The sequence below is a fragment of the Balaenoptera physalus genome (assembly GCF_965194825.1).
Source record: "Balaenoptera physalus genome assembly, chromosome: 13".
In the NCBI taxonomy this organism is placed as follows: Eukaryota; Metazoa; Chordata; class Mammalia; order Artiodactyla; family Balaenopteridae; genus Balaenoptera; species Balaenoptera physalus.
Genome location: NC_138892.1, coordinates 62705998 through 62727547, shown reverse-complemented (window position 1 = coordinate 62727547; position 21550 = coordinate 62705998). Strand labels below are relative to the sequence as shown.

The following is a 21550-nucleotide window of genomic DNA, read 5'->3' as shown; positions in this document are numbered from 1 at the left end:
GAAACCTTATTTAAATTTATCATCCCTCCTCCTTGTCACCCCCATTCCCTTTTCCTGTTTCATTTTTCTCCATGGCAACGACCATCGAACATACTATGTTTAGGACTGCTTACGTAATTTGCAGGCTCAATGCAAAAGGAACACGTGGGCACCTTGTTAAAAAATTATTGAGAATTCCAAGACAGTGGCAGCAGAGCATTAAACCAAGTGTGGGGCCCTGGGTGACTGCGTGGGTTTCACACCCATGAAGTGACTCCAACAATGTTGTACATATTTGTTTACTGTTCTTTTCCCCCCGAATGGAATGTGAGCTCCATGAAGGGAGGGATCAGGCTTGCCCACGGTGGTATTGCAGCATCTAGAACGTAGTGCCACTGAGGCAGGGTGCCTTTACATGTGCCTGTCTGTGGGCAAGGCAGCATCCCTGGGGGCCCTGGAAGTACCTGGGGGGCCACATGGGTGGGGGCCACATGGGTGGGGCCCAGGAGCCCCTCTGATCTGGGCACTGATGTCAAAGTGGCCAGTTTTTACCCCCAGGCTGGTGAGGCCACCTAGCGCAGTGCCTAGCACTTAGTAAGTGCTCAATAAATGGAGTTAATACTATCTGTGTCCTCAGTGTGTTCTTAGGTGGGCTCTGCAGGGGACTGAGGCCCAGGCAGAGCGAGGCTGGGCAGGTAATGACAAGTACAAGAACAGGAAGGGACCCTAGGAGCAGCTAATCCACACCAAACCCACTGAGAGACTTGCCCAAGGATGGGTCAGAAGCCAGAGAGGGGACCAGCGCTGTAATGAATGTCCCTGCCTCCCTGCCATGTCCACAGACTCTCCAGCCCACTTCCTGCTGGTCTCCACAGGATGTCGCTCAGGTCCCTCAAGGCCTACATGACCAAGACAAGTCCTTCAGCCACTGTCCCAGACCTGTTCTCACCTGTAGCTCTGATCGTCATCCAGCCGGTGCCAGAAATCTGGGAGGCCCATTCGACTGTCCCTTCTCCAGCCCGGGCCTGATCCATCACCAAGTCCAAGGCAGAAACCCACACTCCAGCCACCCATCAGCCTCAGGCCCTGCTGTTCTCCCCTCCATGTTTGTGCTAATGCGGTCCCCAGGCCCGCCCTTTCCTCTCCTCTGCTCCTGGCTCACCCCCTCCGACTTGACCCTGGGCGCTCAGGGAGGTCGAGGAATGGTGGGCGGGCAGGGATCCTGGGGCACGCAGGACTCCTCCTTCTGGCCTGGTGCCAGGATTGGGTCCCTGTGCCCTGCCTGTCCCACAATGGTCAGCTGGGGGCGCTAGTGCGCCACGGAATATTTTCACGCCGGCTCCGAGTGGGGGCGGGGAGACTCTGGAGCCTCTCTCGGTGGCGGCGCAGCCGGTCTGGTTGGTCTGCATGTGGACAGTGGGGGCGGAAGCGGGGGCGGGTTTGAGGTGTGTGGGTGCGTTCCTCGGTGCACGGACTGCGGTGCTGGGTTTGCTCACGACACTTGGAATGTGGGGGGAGCGGGCAGGGCATCAGTCGCTTACCGGCTGTGGAGGTGCCCTGGGGTACTGGCTGCTCCCCCGGGCCCGGGGACCCTGCTGTAGGGTTTCAACGACTTAGGTGAAAGTCTGGCCTTGGCTCTGCCACCCTCCTGGCCCTTCCCCAGGGGACCCTACCTTCACACCCACTTGTGGCAAGTCTTTAGTTCTTTGGAGGGTGGGCTTTGAGATCTAATTCCCACTCTGCCACGTAGGCAGTCTTACCTTGTTGTAGCCTCAGTGTCCCAGTAAGTAAAATGGGGACAGTAACATCAATGTCACAAAACTGTCGTGAGTGCTGGAGCTCCAGGTGGGAAGCACTAGCCCCCAGCTGCCACCCAGTGGCCTGAAGCCGGTTGCGGAGGGATGGAGGTGTCAGACAAGACCACCGTGAAATCACAGCCCCATCTCCGCCAAGAGGAGTCCCCTCCCGGGAAGCCCAGGCCCAGACCACTGTGCTCTGTCTCTGAGGGCACGTCCACCTCCCCTGTCCTGCAGCTTTGTGATGGGTCTTTGCCACCCCTGATCTCCTGCTTCCCAAGGGCACAGACCATCCGGCCACAGCTCTCCATCCCTGGCGCGGCAGGCAGGAGATGGGCCTGCTTGAGAGGAGTCCTGGCTGCCTTTGAGCTGGTGCTTGAGGGACAGATAGGGTTTGCTTCCTGTGTGGAAGTGGAGGGGAGGGCTTTCCAGGCTGTGGGGCAGCTGAGCGAAGCCAGGAGGCTGACACCGCACGGCCTCTCTGGAGAGCGTAAGGGGCCAGCGTGGCCCGGGCAGGGGCAGGTGGAGAGCAGCAGGGGTCTGGTTGCTGGGATGGGTGGGTTGACACTCTGTGGGAGTCCTGCCGTGAATTCCACGGGCAGCAGTGGAGCTGTGGGGAGACTCTGGGCAGCCCGGACCCCCGGACGAGGGAGGGCTGGGTCCCTCTGCTAAGCATGGGAGCGGCAGGGTCAGGACCAGTGAGAGCAGCAGGGGTGGGGAAGAGTGGGCACCAGGCCAGAGGCGCCTGGGTCCAGACCTGACTGGTGCCCAGAGTGACGGAGAGGAGGAAAAGCTCCTTCTCCCCTTGGACTGCGTTGTAGGGAATCAGGTTGGATGACTGCAAGAACTTCCAGGGCCGAGGTCTGGGGAGGCGCTGTCCCGGGGGCCTGGTCCTGCCTTCCCCATCCCTGCGTTCCCTGCGTCTTCTAGCTCCCACTGCTTCCAGAGGCCCCGTACGCTTATCCAGGCTTCTGGAGCGAGCCCTGGACTGGCTGAGGCCTGAGGTGGGGCAAGGCAATTTACCCCCTAACCCTCCTACGTGAGGTGTGATGAGTTACGACCTCTCAGGGTCTCCCTTGCCTGCTATGGTGGGGGGCATGGAGCCGCAGCTCCTGACTGTCCCACTAAGGGCCAGGTCTTCTGACAGAGAGTGGCAGGCTAAGGAAGGGACCCACTCAGGATCATGCTGCTGCCATGGGTGCAGGGTCTCTGGGGTGCAGGGCTGAGTGGGTGAGAGAAGGCTGTGGCGGCCTGAGGAGTTTGGGGTGCTTGGGCCTGCTTGAGAGGAGTCCTGGGGAGTCTCGTGACAGAAACTGCAGCATGAAGCCCCCAGGCTAGAGCGGAGGGAGAGACCTTCTCATCTGGCTGCAGCAGCTACCTTGGAGTCTGGGAGGACAGCGGAAGAGGGTGCTGAGCGCGGCTTGTTTACCCAGTGGCAGGTCCTGGCTTGCTGGGAATGCAGCCTGGGCCTGGGGGCAGGAGGTAGCGGCTGACACCAGCCAGGCAACCCTGCTCCCTCTCCCCCAGACTGCAGAGGGAGGGCCTCGAGCTCAGCCTACTGGGCCTATAGACCAGGGACAGGGGGTAGGGGTGCTGGGGCCCCCTGGGGAGTGCTGGCACAAGTCTCAGGGACCTGGGTTTGACTCCCTCCCCCGAGGTGTGGGTACCCCAGGGTCTGGGGTAGAGGAGTGGGCTGGGGGCTGTACTGCGGTGGGTTTCTGGGCCGGGTGGGCACAGTGGGCCCCTGGACTGCCCTGAGTGGAACTCCCACCTCAGCTGGTAGGACAGGCATGCTAGCGCAGGCCCAGAGTCTGAATGACACCCTCCCCACCCCATACAAGTCCTCACATGGGGCCACTGGGTGCAGGGCTCATGGTACTGGCAGAGTGCTTGCCGTTCTTACTGGGGGCACGTCCTGTCCACAGCCCCTGCCCTTTTACCTCGACTCGCAGCCTGGGCATGTGGGACCTGACCCACTACCCTGGATCTATGCCCCACCTGACACTCCAGGGCTCAGCAGAGGTCTCTGATGGTCAGAAAATGGACACAGGGTGGGCTCAATGGGGGCAGGTGGGGTAGAAGTGGGCTTGTGGGGAGCTTGGGGTTTGGGGATCTTGGGGTAGGGTCGGTGGTGAGAGTAGAGACAGGGCGTGGGGTCTACTGGGATGTGGAATACGGGTTAGGATTAAGGGAGGGCCTGGGAAGGCAGCGTTTGGAGGAATGTTGTAGGTTTGGGGCTGCAGTTGGGCTGACACTGGAATTTTGGGCAAAAGTCTGAGAGTGGGTGCAGGTCAGAGCTGGGGTTTGGGATGGGATTGCTTTAGGGCTGAGTTTTGCGAATGGGGTAAGGTTTGGGCATAGGGAAGCACCCAGGTTTGGAGTGAAGTTGATTCAGGGTAAGGTTGGGTACAGTTCAGACTTGGCCTTAGGGTTGGGGTTAGTGCAGTGTCAGATCTGGCTATGGGTTCAGGATGGGGGTGGGGCAAGCCCAGGTGAGCGTCGTGCACAGTTTGGGGTTAGTTTGGGTTGGGTTGGGGTCAGGGTTTCCGTGTTAGGGTCGGGCATGGTCGCAGCTGGTTGAGGGTCTTAGGGATCTGGTTGTCTGCCCTGTGGTGTCCTGCTGGGTCTGTCCTCTCCCTTTTTGGTGGGCTGCTCTCAGCTAAGGCCTCGGCTGGAGACTGGATGCTCTGGCCCCAGATGGTGGCAGGACCCCCTCCACCGTCTGTGCTCAGGCGGGGACCCAAGGACGTGGCATTCTGCAGCTGAGCCCTGGACTCTCTAGGGCCTGGGTATTAGCTGAAGCAGGGGCCCCATGCCACACTGGGCTGGCCTGGGGTTTGGGGCTCCTGCCTGCCAGTGAAGGCCACCCACCTGCTCCCTGCTCTCCTGCTCTCCTGCCTGGGCGTCTTCTCTCACTCTGGACACTTGTCTGGGAACCTCTGCTCCTTCTTTGAGCTACTGGTGGTCAGGGAGATGGAGGGTCTTATCAGGGTGAGCCCTGGCCCCTCTCCTGACCACCCTGGCTCCCAGGCTCAGGTGGGGAAACCACTCCTCACCTGGCCTTAACCAGAGTGGTAGTTGGAAGGCCTGGCCGTCTCACCTTGTCACAATTCCCACACATTTCAGGGCCAGACTTGGGGTCCCAGGGTCAGGCCTGTGACTCTGCTGCCTGGGGTGAGTGAAGTCTGGGGGCCCAGAGGTGGGCTGATGGTCCTGGTCTAGACCCGAGACCTGTCTGTCAGTCAGGCGCCTGTCAGTCAGCTGCGCCCGGGCATACCCCTAACCCTAACCCCTGACGCCAACCCCCCTCCCTCCCTCCCTCGTCAGTGTGAGAGGCTGCCTCTGCTCTCCACTGCAGATCCCTTGGGGTGGGACCAGCCTGGGAGGCATGGGGGCACCTGGCTGGGTGTGTTTGCGTGTGACTCAGCCCGGATGCCGAGGCCCTGAGTTGGTGGCTTTGTTTTCCCACTGGCTGGGCAGGGTGCATGCCATAGCCCTGAGTCACCAGGGTGTGGCCCAGGGGGCCTGGCGGCACTTTGGACACACACACACACACAGTTGTGTGCACAGATGGCACTGGGGCCAGGACATGCCGACCTGGGGGCAGAGGGGCCTGCCTGGCATGGGCCCTGTCCTCAGTGCTTTTTCCCCGGTGGTGCTGTGAGCCCCTCCTGAGGTGTTCCTCGGTGACCAAGTGCCCTGTACCCCTGGAGCTCCCTCCGGTTAGGGCCTGGAGGGGCTGAAATGGTTTGGTGTCCACAGACACAGCCAGAGACCCTGGGGAGCATACTGAGCCTTCCTCAGCTGCCCAGTAAAGGCCATTTGCAGGCCATCATGTGCTACTGTCCAAACTGTCAACCCAAACTCCGGGAGGAGGAAACTATCACTCCCACTTTACAGAGGCAGAACCAGGGCTTAAGGAGGCTCATAGTTGCCCAAAGTCACATAGCTAGTGAGTGACCAGCCGGCCTTAAAGCCCCTCATCAGGTGTTCAGTGTGGCCTGCCCTGTGCCAGGTGTGGGACATCAGTGATGGTGGCCTGGCCCCGGTCCTCCACTTCAGTCCAGTTTGTCACTGGGACCCCCGGACACCACTCCTCACTCAGAGTCAGGCAGGGGCCCCACAGGGTCCGGTGAGTGAGCGACCCTGTTGCCCCTCCCGGCCACCGGCCCTGGGTCCTGGATCCCTCCATGCCTCCGAAGACGGAGACAGACATGGCCCTGCTGGACTCCCGGGCAGTGCCCAGCCTGCTTCCTCTGGGCAAGAGGCAGGAGGCCCTGGGACCCTGATGGGCAGCTCCCTCCTTGGGGAACCAGGCCTCACTGCCCTCAGGGAAGGATAGCAAGTGCGGTTTCCACACAGCCTCCTGCCTCCTGCCCCCCACCTCCCCCTGCAGGTGCTGTGTGTATGTCTGGGTGTGAGTGTGAGAGGGCAGGAGAGCCAGATTGGCTGTAAATCAGAGGTGAGGGGGAAGCAGCGCAGGTTAAGCGCAGGTAGACAACCCCTCCCAGAGGGGCGAGGGTGGGAACCCAGGGATCGTGGTTCCCAGGCCAGGCTTGGGTCCTCAGACGTGCCTGTATGTTGTTTGCCTTTCTCTGACAGGCTAGGGGGCTGCTCTGGACCCTGCTGCTCCCAGGGAGGGCTATTCAGGTGTCCTTGGGTGGGTAAGTAGGCGCAGCTCCAAGAACAAGCCTCGCCTCCTCCACACACAGCCCCACCTAGTTCGGTCAGAAGCTGTTTGAAGGAGAAGAGAAAGTACCTTACAAGGTAACAAATGCTGTCTGCCAGGTGGAGGCCAGGCTATCTCCCTGCTTTCGGGCCTCCCCGCCCTTTTCAGGAAGAAGCTGGCTTCTGCAGTATCCCAGTCCTGGCCTTGAGCCCAACAATGCCCCCCACCCCCGGTCTCCATGGAGACACTGACACCTGCCCCAGACCCGGGTAAGGGCACCTGGAGTCGGGGAGGCCTGGCCCTCCCCACCTGGGAGGCAGAAAAGACAGTCAGGGCTCAGAGAGGGAGCTCGCTGCTGTGTGACCTTGGCTAAGTGAGCTCTCCTTTCCAAGTCTCAGTTTCCTCCTCTGCACATTTAGGGAGGTGGGCTAGGGGTCGTGAATTCCCCCAAGGATCTTAAGCCCCATGGAGTGTCCCTTCACTTATAGACTCTTAACAGGCCAAGGCCACACCACACAGCCCTGGCTCCCTTCTCCAAGCCCAGGAGCCTTTGCTGGGCTCCCTTGGCAAGGGCCGCCCTCTCTGTTCAAGGGAGCTGGGGTCGCAGGGCAGTTCTCCTGGTCAGTTCTCCAGGTGGGGTGGTCTGGCTCAGCCTGCCTAATTCCCAGCGAGGGGGCTCGGTGGAGACGGCCTGAGGAAGCAGGTGCCCCCTCCTTAAACCCGTCTCCCTGTCTGTAATGCTCGCATCTCCAGCTCCCGACCAGAGCCTCCCTTGAGAAGCAGACCTTCCCTGGAAGCCCCCAGCCTACCTCCTGGCCATACTCTCCCCAGCCCTTGAGTACAATGTGTTTTGTATCTTCCTGTGCCGGTCACCCTGTGTGTGCCAGATGCACCATCTTGGAATTTCACCCTGGAGACGAAAGGTGAGAGTGCCGACTCCATGCTCCCAGTGCAGTTTTCCAGCATTATCTCATTTGACCCTAGCAACAGCCCCTCTGCCAGGACACTTTGGCAAGTGAGTTCAACAGAGAGGTTACACAGCGTGGTGGGGGTAGAGTCTGGAAGCAGCCCCTGCTCTGGCCCTGGCCTCCTTGTGGGCGCAGTGAAGGAAGGGACTGTGTCTTCCTGTTGGTCCTAGAACAGTTGGAGCTGGGAGTATCCTTGGATATTATCTAGTTCAGCCCCTCACTGTGCAGCTTGGGGAACTGAGGCCCAGAGCCGGGACTAGAGCCCGGGACTCCTGACCCCCAGCCCCGCCCCGTTTCCTGGGCACAGGCTGTGTGCTCTCCCCGCTGCCTCCCCATCTGGCTGGGCCTGGGCCTGGGCCTGGGGGTGCATTGGGTTTTGTGCTGGTGAGTGCATCTTGATGGCCCAGCTGGGAGAGGACAGGGTGAGGGCCAGGTCCCAAGCCTGTGCTGGGAGCGGTCGGGTCTGTGCTCCTGCGTCAGAACAGAGGGTGGAGGGAGAGAGAGAGAGAGAGAGAGAGAGAGGCCTGGGGCAGGGCTTCTCCATCAGTGATTGCACAGAGGTTTTCCAGGAAGCTGACGAAGTAACTTCTGTTGTGTGAAGAAAACAAGGCCAGACATGTGAGGATGGCTGAAACTTGCTGTCCTATTCCCAGCCTCCCCTGCGTGGAGTGGCCCTGAGAGGTCTGCCCCCAGCCCTCTAAAGAAAGGACCCTCCTGAAGCCTCTTGGTGACACCCCTTCTTGAAAGCCCTGGGCATCAGGGAACCCCTCAGTCTCTTGCCAGTTTGGAATTCAGACAGTTCTAGCAGGAAGATCTGCCTGGTGCCTGGCTCTGGTCTCTTCTGCTGTGTGTTTAACCCCCTCTTTTCTTGTCCTGTCCGCTGGAGGATGTGACTGTCCGGCGCTCAGGCCACAGTGAGTTGGAGGTCAGGACTGTCTCCTGTCCTCCACCTGTGGGGTTTGCGGAAACCCGAGGCTCCGTTCTGAATTCCCACAGGGATGCCCTTCTCCTTGCCGCTCCCCAGCCAGCTGGCCCTGCCCTCGCCTTCCACACCTTGTGCATGCTCCCCTCTCCAGGAAGAGAACCTGCTGCCTCAGGTTCTGTCCTTGCCTCTGCATCTGAGCTGGTTGCCAGCATCTTCTCTGCGTCCCGCAGCAGCCTGTCTTTCCAGTGCCTTGGGCAGTGCCTGTCACCAGTCGGTGCTCAATAAGTGTTATGAGCTTGTTAAGGGCAGCTCTTCAAGTACATGCTGAAAACCATGGTCAGCTGAATCTTCCTGATTTTACAGATGGGAAACTCCAGGGTAGACCCTGTAGGTCCAACCCACAGGGACCTTTGGTTCATGGTGCTCTAATGGGGGATTCTGAACACATGTGAACTTGGACTATCTTTCTCTTCTGGCCTGTATGCTGGTGCCAGGCCCTGAAGAGGGTTAGAGGGAGGAGGAGACTGTCAGGCCTGTTCACAGATCATCACCCCCTCCTGTCATGGACTCCTCTGGGCCTGGACTAGGATCTATCAGGAAGTTCTAGAAGCCAGGAAGGCCAGGGCACGGGAGGCAGAGGGCACGGTTCTTCCCAGGTCCTGGACTCAAAGCAGGGCTGAGAGCAGGGTCACAATCTGTGAACAGCTGTTCATGCATTTAGTGAGCACTTACTGTATACAAAACCCCACATTGGTATGGGGTCTGACGTGGCCTTAAGAAATGACCTCTTCCCGCAGCTCAGAAACCTGAGGCGTAGAGAGGATCCTGTGCTGCCCTGGGTAGCACAGCAGTGCATAGTGGCTGGGACTAGAGTCTCTGTTCCTTCCCCAGCGCCTGCTGCCCACAGAGCTGCCTGAGGACGGGGCACAGTGGTGGGGGAGGGGGCTTCAGCGGAGGGAATGACAGGCAGTGCTCAATGTTCTGAAGCACAGCAGCCAGCACGGGGTGGGGTGGGGGGGAATAGGAAAGCCACATGAGCCCAGACCTGGGAACATGGAGTTACTGACAGGCACAAAATATGTGTGTGTGTGTGTGTGTGTGTGTGTGTGTGTGTGTGTGTGTGTGTGGCAGGGGCGGTGCAGCATTTGTTCTGGGCAGGCTTGTTAAATGTATGATGTTTATAAAGCAGGAAGAACAGTGTTCGCCCATAGTAATTGCTACATAAGCATTTATTTATTTATGGCTGTGTTGGGTCTTTGTTTCTGTGCGAGGGCTTTCTCTAGTTGTGGCAAGTGGGGGCCACTCTTCATGGCGGTGCGCGGGCCTCTCATTATCGCGGCCTCTCTTGTTGCAGAGCACAGGCTCCGGACGCGCAGGCTCAGTAGTTGTGGCTCACGGGCCCAGTTGCTCCGCGGCATGTGGGATCTTCCCAGACCAGGGCTCGAACCCGTGTCCCCTGCACTGGCTGGCAGATTCTCAGCCACTATGCCACCAGGGAAGCCCCTACATAAGCATTTTGCTGTTGGTATTTGAGGGGTCTTAGAGCAGGCAGGCAAAGACTGGGTGGACATTCCCGGCTGGGTTGTAGGCAGGAGGAGGGGTGGACATCAAGGGTAGCATGACACGTGTGCTTGGAGGGTGTGTGAGCAGCTCGGAGTCAGGAAGAGGGGGCTCCAGCTCTGCCCACTTTCTGGGCAAGGGGAGTCCAGAAACTGGAGGCCACTTCTGCAGCCTGGCTGCGGGGTGTGCAGAGGGTGTCGCTGGTGTGGCCTAGGGTGTGTTGGGTGTTGCCGGGCTGGTTGAGAGGCTTGGCAGGTCAAAGATGGTAGAAGGCAAGGCCTCTCTACCAGGCTCTGGCTTTCCCCTCTGCAGGACCCCCAGCCTCAGCCCCAGGCAGGAAGTGTTTGATGAGTGACTGATCTGGGGTAGTGGGACCTGAGAGGCGGCGCCTTCTCCCGGACCTGCATCCACCTGCGGCGGCCGGCAGGGGGCGGGGCCCGACCGGCTTTGGGAAGTTCCTCCTCCCCTGCCCCGGGCGGGGCGCCCCCGAAGGCGGCGGGGCTCAGATGTGGCGTCGCCGCCCGCGTCGTGTCCCGTCCGGCCCGGGCGGCCCCAAGCCGCTTCCCTGCCCAGGCACGCCGACCCGCGGGCGGGCGGACACCAGGTTTCCGAGCCCCTCCCCGGGACCTGGCGCCACACCGGGTCCTGTCCCCGTCGTGAGCCGTGGGGGTGGGCGCGGAACGGTGCGGGAGACACAGATCCCGAGTTCCTGAGTTTCCGGGCCCAGGGGACCCCCTGCCCGCAGCGGCATGACACACCTGCTCTGATGGTGGGTGGCTAGGGCCCTGGGCCACCCTTCTCCGGTGGCCTCCCCCTTGTCCTGCTGGAGGCAGCCAGAGCTGTGCTGGAGTCCCGGCTCTGGGCTCAGTTTGCTCATCTGTAAAAGAGAGCGATGACCCTACCTCCCAGTACTGTCGTGAGCCCTGACCCATAGGAGAGGCTCATGGACAGTGGCCGGGGACAGTAAAGAACGTCCCTGCCCACCTCCCCAGTCAGACTGGCAGCTCCTCCGGGGCAAGACTCCTCAGGGAGGGGCCTCACGGTCCCCTGCACCCCATCCCATCGCAGAGGGGCAGGCTCTGGCAGTGTGGGGTGGTGGAAGCAGGGAGAGCACAAATCCCATTGCCAGTTGACAGATGGGTAAACTGAAGCTCAACTTCCCCCCATGAGTTAGTGACAGAAACAGGACCAGACCCAGAGCCCCTAATTCCCAGTCCAGTGCTCTTTTTCCGTTTTCTTATCTCCACATTTTTTGGGGTTTACAACTGCAAAGCCGCAGTGGTGGAGAGGGTGTGGGTCTCAGAATATGTTCAGGGTCCCCCTTTCCAACCCCAGGCCTGTTTGTGGTCACACCAGTGACCCCTTCATTCTGGCATGCTCTAGGCCCCTGGAATTCCAGAAGGGACCCTGTCTGGGCACTGATACTCCTGTCAGCCCTAAGGCCAGGCCCTGGGAAGAAGCCTTCTTAAGCCTGCATCTCCTCTCAATAGAATATCAGCTGATTTGGGGGTGTGCATCCCCTCCTTCTCTTTCTACCTGACCAGTTAGGCAGTCCCAGGACACAGAACAAACTCTGAGTGGGAGATTTGCTAGAGCCCTGGCTGTCTCCAAAGAGGGTGGCAAGGGGTCCGGAGGCCCAGCTCCACTGCGGGCCTAGAGCAAGGCCCTTCCTCTCTCTGGGCCTCAGTCTCTCCATCTGTAAAATAAGGTGGTTGGCTACACTTCTGTGGCTGGGTGTCACCCCTGGGATGCCTGTGCTACTGTCATACAACCCTACACCTGAGGTGTGAGGTGGCCCTGACCTATTTTGAAGGGACCTGGAAGGGGAAGGGCCTGGGTAGGTTGCACCCGCTATCTTTGGGCCAGTTTACCAAAGAAAGGGGCTCTTACTGTCTGCAGTGTGGCAGTATGTACGCCACTGTCACTGCATGAAGTATGGCAGCGGTTCCTGCCAGGTGCTTCCTGCCCACCTGGGGGTGAGGACAGGCAAGGGGAAGAGTCCCAGTCATCCCTTTGGGGCCTGATAGTTTGGGGGTTTGGCGATGGAAAGGCACACTTTCAAGAGGTGACCTGCTGTGTGGTCTTCACAGCCAGCCTATGAGCCCAGCTTGTTCTCTGCTCTGGACCCAGGTTAAGGAGCTCCTCTCCCTACCGGCCCCGGGCACTAGGGTGGCCACGGGAGTGGCCTGGGGGGCGGGGTTTCATGAGGGGACTTAGAGTCCTTGGGAAAGGAGCTCACAGGGATACTGGCCGGCTTCCTTTTCCCAGGAGGCCATGGGGGGGCATGTGTGTGTGTGTGGGGGCAGGGCCTGCCACCTCTCACCCCGCCAGGTGTATAGTCTCAGCAGACTTGGGCTTGTGAGGAGACGGAGAGGGGGTGTCAGGCAAGCTGGAGAGCCACAAGGAGGACCCCAGGCTCCCTCTGTCTCAGGGAGGGCCCCTGCAGCACCCCTAACTCACCGTGGGCAGGGCAAAGCCTATGGTGGATAGGAGGGTGAGTGGCTCCCTAAATCCTCCATTTCGTACCCCAACTGTCTGTGGCCAAGAGGAAGAGGGAAGGCAGCAGGAAGGCAGGAATGAATCCTGGGCAGGCCCTGTGCCAACAGGCTGGGGTGGGAGGGCCAGGCTCCCGTGTGGGCCCACGTGCTCCTCAGCGCAGCTCGTAGCTAAGCAGCCTGCACAAACAGCAGGAACACAAAGCAGCCCCGGCGTGTGTGCACACGTATGTGCCTGTGCTGGGGGCCTCCTTGCCTCAATCCCTAGATGGGAACCCTTCTGGTTACCCTATAGTCACCGTCACACGCAGGCCTGAGGATGGGGGTCTGTCTGCTGCCACTGCTGAGCGCTTACTACGTGTCGGGCCTGATCCATTCATTAGCTCCTTTAATCCTTACAACCCGATAGACAGGCACCCTTATTACCCACTTTATAGACAGAGATACTGAGGCTTTGAAAAGCTGCACACACAAAAGATCACGGAGCAAGAGAGTGGTAAAGCCAAGCCAGAGTTCAAACTGAGGTCTTTCTGACTCCAGAGTCTAGTTTTCCTCCAGGTGTGTGTAGACGTGTGTGCACATGAGTATCGACTGAGGGCTGTGTGTGTACCCAAGTGTGCAGATGTGGGCTTTGATGGCAGACCTGTTATCAGTCTGTGTTTATCTAAGGACACCTGCTTGTAGGTGTGGATACCTGTGCCCAGGCATGGAGGTGTGCGTGCAATGCTCGTGTGTGAGCATGTGACTCACATATGTACCCACGGCATATCTGTGCATATGTGTTCACATATACAGCACTTGAGTGCACATGTGTGCACACGTGCACATGCTGTGTACATGCGTTCACGTCTGCACACAGCTGTGAGCCTGTGCATATGTCGTCCTCTCCAAAGGCTGACCTTGCCCTCCTGCTCACCCACCTTCTGTCCCCTTCTCAAGCTCCTGACTCAGTGCCAAGATGGGATGTGCGATGGCCTTGTTGATGGCACTGGGACTTCTGAGGATTTGGAAGGAAAGCCATTTTGGGGAGGGATATGATTGGCAAGGGGTTGGAAAAGAGGAAGACGCAGGGGATAAGAGGGATTAAGGCTGGGGGTGGGGATCAGCCTGGGTTTTCTTCAGTCCCAGGCAGGGGCAGAGGACCCAGTGTGGTCTGGCCCCGGGAGCCCCGGTCCTGCCCCTCCCCCCTGGCCTTCTCCACCCACCTCTCTCAAGGCTCAGATCCCCAGTATCCCGGAAAATGCTCCAGGGAGCCTGCAGGAGAGTCCCAGGGCCTGGAGGATGCATCTGTGAGTTCTGTGCCCCTGTCCCCTTACTGCGTGTGGCAGGCAATCCCCCCTCAATCCAAGATGGGACTCCCCTGTGGTTCCTTGGTGTCGGGGAACTTCCCATTGCACCGCCCTTTGCACCGACGCCCTCGGGCTCCTGCTGGCCGTGGACGTGCAGGCGGAGCAGCGGTCGGCTGGGGGCGCTCGGGGCCCGCGGATGGAGATGCGAGGCAGGTCCGCGGGGATGGGAACCGGCCGGGCGGGGGTGAAACACAGGTACAGTCCCACCAGCAGGGCGGGTGGAGGTGGGATCCGGAGGACCGACCTTGCGCCAGGAGGGCCAGATTCCCAGTGGGACAGAAATACACCCTCTCCACGGAGGGTCAGACCCCCACCCCCCGTACCCGTAGACTCACACACCCTCAGAGGGACAGGCAAAGGGACGCCCCCTCCCCCTCTGGAGCCTTCTGGGCTGGTGTTTGAGGGCCCTGGGCGAGCCAGAGGGAGATGGGAGTGACCCACTGGCCTGACAGGGTGTGCTGGGCCTCTGTGGCAGTGAGAAGGGGGCGAGGGCCCTGCAGTCAGACAGATTTGCCGTCTGATTCCTGTTCGGCCTTGGGGTGACCCTGGGCAAGGCACTCAAGCTCTCCTGAAAAGGGGGCGATGTCTGCTAGGTGCCCAGCACCATCCTTGACACACACCTTGGCCGCGGAGCCTATTACAAGTTTCCGGAGGTTCCCTCACGGTACGTCTGCACATTTCTTCCACAGATCTTTAATGAGTACCCGCTGAATGCCAGGCCCTTTTGTGAGACCCTCTGGGTGCAGTGGTGAGCACGTCACACAGGGTGCCACCTGCCTCCAGGAGCTTAGGCTCTAATGGCGGCAGGTGTCCTACGGCTTGTCCTTTGATTCTCCAAAATGGACATTATGGGGTAAAAGAAAGCCTGGCAGAGAAGGCTCTTTCTCTCTTTTATTTCTTGTCAAATATTGGGCTGGGAAAATTCCAGATCTTACTGTTCTGCTCTGGTCCTCTGCCTCTTACCACAGAAGTCAGGATCTGACTCTCCATCCCAAACGCTCCGTCTCCCTCAGTTGAAGCTGGAGTCCAGTAATGCCCATGAGGCCGGGCACAGCCTGGCCCCCAGCTTGACCAGTCTCCTCCCATTCTCCCCCTTGTCCCTCCACTGCTGCTGCTACAACACTGGCCTCCTTGCAGGTCCTCAGACATGCCAGGCAGGATCCTGCCTCAGGGCCTTTGCCCTTGCTGTTTCCTCTGCTAGAATGCTCTTCCCCAAGCATCCATGTGGCTCTCTGCTTCACTCCTGTCTGGGTTTTGATGAAATGTCTCCTTCTCAGTGAGGCTTTCCCTGAATTTTCTTGTGGCTCCCCCCCACCCCCAATATTCCCTATGCACACTGCCACTTAATTTCTCTCCATACCATTTATTATTGCCATCTGGCCAACTATATCTTTTGTAACACGTTTCTTTCTTATCTGTCTCTCCCCATGAGAATGTAAACTCCATGTGAGCAGGGATTTGGGCAGATTTGTTCATGCTCTCTCCCCAGAGCCTAAAACATGCCTGGTACACTGTAGGCATCAATAAATATTTGTCAAGGGAATGCTGAGTGCTGGCTCTGAGTGGCACGCATCTCTTGGTGATGGGGGCTGATGACACGGGGGTCCCTGACTTTTAGGCCTCAGCTGAGCCCCAACTGCCATAAACCTGTCAAGGGCTGGAGGACTGGGGGCGGGGAGGAAGAGACGGCAGGAGTGTTCTGGTTCTTTCTTGCTCTCTTTGGGACAGAAGTTGAGTGGCTATGGTAATATCCACCAAACTCTTGTGCCTTAGTTGGGACAGGGAGAGGCAGGTTTCTCTCTTTGAAAAAAATTATTATCATACAAAAATATACCAGTCAAAGTGGGGGAGGTGTTGCTTCTCTCTCTCTCTCTCATTCCTCCCCACTTCCTCCCTTTCTTTTTCCCTTTCTTTCTTTCTCTCTCTCTCCCTTTCTCTTTCTTTCCTTTTTTCTTTCTTTCTTTCTCTCTTTCCTTTTTCCTCAACTACCCGCCCCATCTCTAACAACCACCAATCTGTTCTCTGTTTCTGTAAGTCTGCTTTTCTTGGATTCCTCATGTAAGTGAGATCATACAGTATTTGCCTTTCTCTGTCTGACTTCTTTCACTTAGCATAATATCCTCAAGGTCCATCTATGTCGTTGCAGATGGCAAGATTTCCTTCTTTTTATGGCTGAGTAGTATACATACCACAACTTTATCCATGCATCCATAGTTGGATACTTAGGTTATTTCCATATTTTGGCTGCAATAAAGATGGGACTGCAGATATCTCTTCAAGATAGTGATTTTGTTTCCTTCAGTTAAATACCCAGAAGTGGATCATATAGTAGTTCTATTTTTAATTTTTGGAGGAACTTCCATACTGTTTTCCACCAATTTACACCAATTGTGACTGCACCAATTTACATTCCCACCAGCAGTGTACAAGTTTCCCTTTTCTTCACATCCTCACCAACACTTGTTACCTCTTGTCTTTCTGATGATAGCCATTCAGACAGGTGTGAGATGATACCGCATTGTGGTTTTGATTTGCATTTCCGTGATGACGAGTGATGTTGAGCATCTTTTCATGTGCCTGTTGGCCGTCTATATGTCTTCTTTGGAAAAATGTCTATTCAGTTCCTCTGCTCACTTTAAAATTGGATTATTATTGTTATTTAGTTTTAAAACGTTTTATTGGCGTATAGTTGATTTACAATGTTGTGTTAGTTTCAGGTGTACAGCAAAGTGAATCTGTTATACGTATACATATATCCACGCTTTTTTAGGTTCTTTTCCCTCATAGGCCATTACAGAGTATTGAGTAGAGTTCCCTGTGCTATACAGTAGGTCATTAATCATTATTGTTATTTGCTATTGTGTTATATGAGTTCTTTACATAGTTTGGATATTAACCCCTTAACAAAGATATGACTTGCAAATATTTTCTCCCATTCCGTAGGTTGCCTTTTCATTTTCTTGATGGTTTCCTTTGCTGTGCAGAAACCTTTTAGTTTGATGTAGTCTCACTTGTGTATTTTTGGGAGATGTCTGTGTTTCTGAACAGAGGGTTCCAGCAGGGGGTTTGCAGGGGTTACACATTCTCCACCAGGACGCACGTGCAGTACACCTTCTGGAAGCCCACATGGGCCTTGGCCACCTCGTCAGAGCAATTACCCGGTCTTTAAGTCCCAACTGTTCCCAGTAGAAGGAAAATGTTTTACCCATCCATTCCCTGCCCCATGTGCAAGAACCAGCCCCCTGGGGACTCCTGGGTTTGGGTAAGGCCACCTTTTCAGCCCTAGGGATGACGTTGCCTCAGTGTTTACTAATCTCTAGAATACCTCTTGCTTTCCTGCTTTGTTCTTTACACCTTCAATACCCACACTTTCAGTTCCTTGCGTTGAATCCTCTCTGTTTGAAATGCCTAGCCTGGTTTCTCTTTTCCTGACCAGATCCCAGCTGATACATTAAAGAAGGGAAAATCAACAGACAAAGCAGGTTGTGCTAAGTGCTATGAGGAACACAGGACAGGGTAATAATGAAATAGAAAATAAAAAGTAGTGTGCAGGTAGTGGGGGTGAGGGCTCTTTTAGACGGGCAGGTCTCTCTGAGGAGGTGATGCTTGGCTTGACAAATGAGAAGGAGCCACACCTGGGGGCTGAGTATTCCAGGTGGGGTCAGGGTCTCTGAGGCCTGTGGGCTGCGGCAGCCTCTCGGTGAAAGGTGCTGAGCCTGCCCCTGCGGGCGGGCGATGATCGGGGGCGTGGCGGTGGGGGGAGGAGATGGCTTAGTCTGTGGCCCCAGCTCTGAGGGCTCAGCCCTGGGCCTCTGAGCATTGAGGCCTGAGATTTGCGCTAAATGTGCGGGGATCTGGGTTACGGATTCAGCGCTGGGAAGCGCATACCCCCTCCCTGCTTCCCGCCTCACCCTCCCCAGGGGAGCGAAAGCCTCTGCAGGCTCAGGCTCCTAAGAAGTGCTGGTCTCGCCGCGGCCGGCAGAGGGCAGTGGTTGCCGAGGTGCGCGCAAGTCGGGCGGGCGCTGACCTTTCCCTAGCGGAATGTGGGCGGTCAGCTTCCGCCGGGAACGGGACGGTTGGGCGCCTTCCCTTCCCTTCCCTTCTCTAATCCTCAGCCGCCCTGCAACAGATCTCTGAGCCCTGGCCTCTCCTTGCGGGGTGGTGGGGGGGGGGAGGGAGATGCAAGTGAGGCTGGGCAGATCTTGCCTAACCACTCCTGGCCAAGTTCCAACTCCATTGGGGTAAGGGGAAAGGCTCCCACAGTTAGCATATTTGCTATTATTGTTATTTTTAAGCGTTTAGCATGTGCCAGGCACAGCGCTAAGTTCTTTTATCATGCATCATCTCTTTAAAACTTCACACCAGATCTACGAGACAGGTACTCTGTCTCCCAGAGCTTGCCCAAGACCACACAGCGAGAAGCAGGATTTGCTCTGCTGGCCACTTCTCAATTCCTCTGACTGCTGCCTGCAAGGAGGGCGTGTTGCCCAGGGAATTGAGGTGAGTATGCAGGGGATGAGCAGAAGGGGACCGTCAGGGTGCTGACCCTGAGGGATCTGCAGGAGCACTCATCTACTCCTTTATTTTGCAGATGGAGAAACAACTCCAGCGTTGCCCAAGGTCCCACAGGGATCAGTCACGTGGTCGGCCACAACAGAGGGTTCCCCACGACAGGGGACCATGAGTTGGATCCTGGCCAGAAGCCAGAAGCCCCTTGAGGGCAAGGACCCCATTTTACCCCATTCCTCCCTGTTGTACCTAGCACAGGGCGCAGCACATAGTAGGTGCTCAAAAAGTCCTTCACGAGTAAATCTTGCATCCCTCAGTAGCTGCAGTCACCTGCCGTTCATGCCGTCATTCATTTATTCAGCATTTAGTAAGCGCTGACTGTGTGCTTGGCACAGTTGAATAAGGCACAGTGCCTGCCCCTGTTGGCTTATCTCCTGGTGGGGGTTTCAGGGGTTACTGGTACTTGCAACCTGCTCTCTGCCCAGGCCAGAGGCTGAGCAATCTGCTCCACTCCTGCCCCCAGGCCATTCCCACTGCTTTCTTCTTTGCCAGACCAGACAACCCTTCCTCCCAAGCCACCTCCCTCCCCTCCTCCAGGAAGCCCTCTTTGACTAAGTCCCCCAGCTGCTCTGCAGGCCCCAGTGCTGAGGTCTTGAGCTCTGCCCAGGTATCTCTGGTTCTGTCTCTCTGTTTCTGTTTCCCACCATCAGCCTCTGGAGCTTCCCAAACACAGGGACTGCCTCCTCTCCAGCTGTTTTTCTTCAGGCCTACATAGACCAGAAGAGGCAGGAAGGGAGGTCGTGTGTTCAGCTCCCAGCACACAGGGCCTGCCTTGGGCCCTGGCCCTGGGAACCCCTTAGAGGAAGATTTCTCTGGAACTACCAGGGCACTGACTTAGTCTTGGCCCAAGACCCCTGAGCCCTGATCTTCCACACTGTGCCTGGGGGCTCAGGCTGGGCACCAGCTGTTGGGTACCCACTCAGCCCCAGCACCCTTTGTGTTTGAAGGTGGGGACCTTCAGTCTGCACTTCACCACCTCCTGGGCTTGGCCATTTTACTGTCCCTGTGGCAGGTAGTCTACAGATGAAAAATGGTTCCAGGGAACCAACATGCTGCCTCTTATCTGCTGGGTGACCAAAGTTACAGTGCTAGGCCTCTCCGGGCCTCTGCTAATGACACCTGTCCAGCCCATCTCACAGGTGGTTGGGAGGACCAGAGACCAAGGAGAAGAAAGAGCCAAGCCCAGGTAGGGGCTTATTTTTGTTGTTGTACTCAGAGCAGGGATTGTCCCCTTGGCTAGGTGTTCACTGAATCACTCTGGAGGCCAGGAGTGGGAAGGAGGAGGAAGGAGGGAGCTTGCACGAGGAGGGGGAATCAGACTCCAGCCTTCCCGGCAGCTAGTCAGGATATTCCGCTGGCAGGAGAGGGGCAGGAGAGCATCCTTGTTTGGGTAGGGAAGTCATTGTTTCCCTTCCCTCCGTCCCTCCCTCCCTCTCTGCACTCCTCTTCTTTCTCTCTCTTTATCCCTCTCCCTTCTCTCTCTGTCTTTGTTCACTAACTGTGCTCCCTCAACTTGCCAGGCATTACATTAGCACCAGGGACACAAAGGCTGAGGAGATATGCCCTCCCCTTCATGGGACTTTTAGGCTAGGAGACCTCGGTTGGGGAGGTACATCATTCATTCATTCTTTCATTAATTTTACTTTATTGAAAACCTGCCATGGGTCAGGCACTGTGCAAGGCCCTGGGGACGTAATGGGGTGCAATCCCTGCCCACAAGGAGTTTAGAGGATAAAAGGCACAAAAGTAGGCAATGGAAGCATGGCTAAAGTAGAGGATTAGGGAGGCCAGGATACAGAGATAAATGCTGGCTGGATTTAATGTCTCCCTAAGCATCCAGAGCAGGGCCAGGCACAGACCAAGTATGTGCTCAGTAAATGTGAAATACGTGACCCTTGTGTGGGGAGCTTTCTAAACAGCTTATGAGTCAAAGAATAAAATCATTTTAACTAAATGCTAATAAAAAATGCTAATATGAAGCAGTCAAAATAGTACATAAAAGGAAATTTATGGTCTTTAGACAATCTTATATTGAAAAAGAAGAAAGATGGAAAATTAAAGATTCAACTCAAGAAGTCAAAAACTGATAAAAATAATAAATTCAAAGAAAGTAGAAGAAAGGAAATAACGAATAGGTTATTTTTTATGTTATAGATATTATGAATTCAGTTTCAGAAATTCAAATTAGTATTCAGAAATTCATAATTCAGAAATTAACAGAATAGAAAACAAAGATAAGTAGTAATTCAGAACTAATACAATAGAAAACAAAGATGATATAAGTAAGAGAGCTGGTCTCAGTTCCCAGGCCCTTCCTGAATAGGAATGGGGTTTATCCACCGTCTCTTCTGAGCTTTGAGAGCGGAGCCCATCCCTCAGGGGCCTCAGGAGAATGGATAAACTCTGAATGGAAGTCTCTAGTCTTCCAGCCCAGGGGCATGGCTGTGTTGTGCCCTGAGAGAGCCAGCCTCAGGCCTATTTGCCTGATTTTAGTCTCTCGACTAGTGGGTTGTTTTTAATCCATAACATCTGCTGTGATAACAATAACGACGTCACTAATAATCCTTTACCTTTGTTGAGCTCTTACGGTTCGGAGTGCTCAAGCACGACATGTGCTATTCCTGGTAGGAGTGAACCCAGCCATCTCGTCAGATCCCCAAACACCCTTTTAGGTAAGTAGGGAAGCTGTATGCTCATTTTACAGGTGAGAAAAGTGAGGCTCTGTTTGAGGTCTCATTCCAGTGAGTGGGTGAGCCAGGACACGGAGGCTTCAAAGGCCCTTCTTCACCCCCAAGATTCCTGTCCTTGAGACATCTCTTCTTCCTGTTCTGATCCCCGGGTTCCCTGAACAAGCCCCTCTCCCCTGCCTTCCTCACGTGGAGAGGAAGTTCAGATGGCTACCCTGAGAAGATAGCTCCTCTCTTGACCTGATAGTGAGCTGCTCGAGGTGGCGGGGTGGGGAATGCTCGTAGGTGCCTTACCACGGGGCTGGGCCTGGAGAAGGCCCTCAATCCTTGTTTGTTGATCTAGAATTTGATAGGGCAGGATTAGGCCTGTACCTATCAGAAATATTCTGGGCTGTGCCAACCAGCACAGTCGGACAGAAGAGCTTGAGGGGGAACCGCCACCACATAGGGAATCCCCCGTGTCTGGGCTTGCTGAGGCGGCCACGTGGTGCCTGGGCATATCGGGAGGCGCTGGGAACATAGGTCGCACCGGTACAGCCTCCTTGTAGGATGG

General features: G+C 56.5%; 1 long non-coding RNA gene across 1 annotated transcript in view; it reads left to right on the top strand.

The window, feature by feature from the left end:
- The window catches only part of LOC309640485, a 41053-nt gene that overhangs the window by 15650 nt on the left and 3853 nt on the right, over positions 1 to 21550 (top strand). The window contains exons 3-4 of the long non-coding RNA XR_014252264.1: positions 18107 to 18241; positions 19258 to 20982. This is a non-coding gene — a long non-coding RNA (uncharacterized lncRNA). The remainder of the gene's footprint in view (positions 1 to 18106; positions 18242 to 19257; positions 20983 to 21550) is intronic.